At 31.1% G+C, this 3200-nt stretch overlaps 1 pseudogene; it reads right to left on the reverse strand.

Annotated features, from left to right (window-relative positions):
- Positions 1-903: 903 nt before the first annotated feature.
- LOC142534820 (caffeic acid 3-O-methyltransferase-like) lies at positions 904-2682 on the reverse strand (annotated as a pseudogene).
- Positions 2683-3200: the final 518 nt, after the last annotated feature.

A 3200-nucleotide genomic window follows, 5' to 3' on the forward strand; every position in this document is an offset into this window, starting at 1 on the left:
GTTCATTTTCCATATTCAATGGTAGCTAATCTTCCAAGGAGTTATATTTTATATTCTTTTATTACCCACTTAATTATTATATGTTAAAAATTATGTCATACATGTTATATAACCAAATTATATATGCTAAAAATATTGTTTGTGTTAAAGTATAGGTAAGTAGAAATCAAACCAAACCAAATCAGTTTGATATTTAATCGATCACATTTTAGATTGATTTAAAATTCACCAAGTCAAAAAATTAGTTTGGTTCAAAGTTTTGCTGAAAAAATCCTAACTAAACCAATTTCATATGTACATTGTTTTTTATTACACATATGTATATATTATTTTATTTTTCGTTTGTATCATATCAAGATCTAGTTAAATATAGGTGTACATATTGATATTTATCTATTTTTGTATGATATTTGTAATGATGTTATCATACATTACAATGTTAAGTGATTAATATATATATATATATTCATATTGGTATTTATATAATTATATTAGCTAGTTTAGAAATTTTAAATTTTGTTTAAAAATAATCAAATACCCTGGATTTTATTGAAAAACCAAAATTTTTTCGTAAAAGATGATAAAAATACAAGTAAAAAATGGTGAGTCGAGGTAGTAACAAAAAAAAGATATTGGTTTTAATATATTGCATAAATAAACAATTGGCGGGCTTTAGGTGAAGCTAAATATTTTATTCTTAGAGTTGAACTTATCGTCAATATGCATGCGATTCAAAATACATAATGAATTTAGGGGGAGATAATTAAGCTTGATCATTATTTAACACCAGCATGATGTACACGCCGTCCATTATTTATCCATTAGTTTTTGCATGTTAACAAGAGTAAAAGATAAAAGGGTCATAGCAAGCCCAAAGTTTTTATTATAAAACAGTAATTATCTTTAGCTACTCAATACTTCTTTATATTTATTTAAAAAACTCCATGACCGAGAGTGGGAGAACACACAAACTGCTCGAGATTCTTTGAATCCTACTTGCTTTGCCAATGCATGAAATTAATTTTCTGTCCTCTCCTTCCCACAAGGACTATATGCTAGCATAACATGTCAGTATGTAAATTACGTAAAATCTTCTTTTGGGGTCTCTGAAAGGATACGCTCCACAACGATGATTTTTCCGTTATTTGGAAGTGCTTCATGGCATCTCTTCAATATTTTTAAGCATTGTGTATTACTCCAGTCGTGAAGAACCCCCTGTAGATATAAAAAAAAGATTTGAATCGGTCTAATAAGAAAATAATTATAAAAATATTATTACAAAGTTGTAAAAAACAAATGGGAATAAAAAATTATGAAAAGTAAATTTTTTAAAAAACCGGTGGAAAATTAATGTAAACAACTATTTAATTATATGTATTGAATAAATATACATTTCTTATGATGTCCCTATAATCCCACATTGAAAAGAAAAAAAATTAAAAGAGCTTGCGATGTTTACAATGAACTTATGTAGTAGCATCAGTTATTATTTTGTAAGACAAATGTTTATTTTGCAGTCAGTCTTCCACATACATGACCCATGTGTGACATTTATTATTATTATTATTATTATGGCAGAACAATTTAGAAGGCTAACAAATGGAGAAAATAGGTAAGTTGGCTGCCTATAAATAATATATTTTGTGTGTGTGTGACATATATTATTATAATTATAATTTAATTATTATTCTTATGGCAGAACAATTTAGAAGGCTAACAAATTGGTGAAAACAGGGGAAGTTAGCTGCCAATAAAAAGTATAAATATACACATACATACATACATACATAAATAAAATATATATATATATATAAACACACACACGCACACATATTATTGATGAAAACAATTAAGAAGGCTAAGAAAAGGTGAAGATGGGGGAAGTTGGCTGCCAATAAATAATATATATATATACACACACACACAAACACACACGCACACATATACTAAGATGAAAACAATTTTACCTTCATGATAATGGCATCGCCTTTCGGAACACTAACGAACATGTCTCCACCCAAGTGCTCCATGCCTAATCAATACAAAAGGTCGGCCAAGTTTAAATTTCACGTAAACCATCAAATTAAATTAAAAAGTGACATTCAACACAAATATTTCCATGGAACCGCTTTAAAATACATTACAAAGAACTAACACAAATATTTCACATACTTGCAAAAGATGGTGCATCTTTAATAACATGGGGCAAATCAAATTAATGGCCTTTATAGTTGGATGCTTAGATAGGATCATGTGCAGGGAATCCGATTCCACCTCCAACATCGACCAATGTCCTCAAACCCTTGAATCCATCGTACGTATCTACAATTTTTTTCATCATAATTGTCGAATAATTGGACATTGCTCTATTAAAAACTATGTTAAATCTAGGATCTGTGCCGTGATACTCGAATGTGCTCATTTTATATACTTTTTCAAAAGGAACTCCCCCTTCGAGAATTGCATCTTTCAAGTGGTACCTGCACATACAATTATTAATGATTAATTACACACGCACACAATAGTATGTGTAGAGGTTTATATGTAGTTGATACTTGCCAAGTCTCCAAATGAACCCTGTCTTGGTACATGATCAACAAAGGGGCTAGAGAAACTCCATCACCATTCTTGGTGTAGAACTTGCAGACCGGAGCCAAGGAATCCAGCGCTCAATGCTGCCATCAGGCGGGTTTTCACTCGGCAGTTTAAAATAGAATAGCTCGCGAGCAGGGGAGGATTCTGTCCACCATGTTATGCGCCTCTGGATTGTTGGTGGGAATTTCCGCGGCGAGTTCTCTTGGTGAAATAAAGGCGTCGGGCCCCTTATTCTTCATGAGTTCAAGGAGGTCGAGCTCCAGCGCCACTTTGAGGACATTAGGTAGCACTGAAGCAGAGGCTAGTTGCATGGCGAATAAAAAGAAGCCTCGTCCCCTTGTGCAATCTCCATGTTTGTATTCATTTTTCCTGAAAAGATTGAGAACAAGAAGCAATAATTTGGGTAGGATTGTGCATATGCAGAGACAAACATATTTATAGTAGCTTAGCTCGTAATAATTTTTATAAATTGATTTTTTTTGTTATAAATGAATAAATTAATCCATATTGCTTGAATCAAAATTAATTTATATTTGCATTATATATAATTGTTGCATCATGGCAATTAACATATATGTATGAATTAGTATATATTTGTTTATTTG

Source organism: Primulina tabacum, unplaced genomic scaffold (assembly GCF_025594145.1).
Source record: "Primulina tabacum isolate GXHZ01 unplaced genomic scaffold, ASM2559414v2 Contig701, whole genome shotgun sequence".
In the NCBI taxonomy this organism is placed as follows: Eukaryota; Viridiplantae; Streptophyta; class Magnoliopsida; order Lamiales; family Gesneriaceae; genus Primulina; species Primulina tabacum.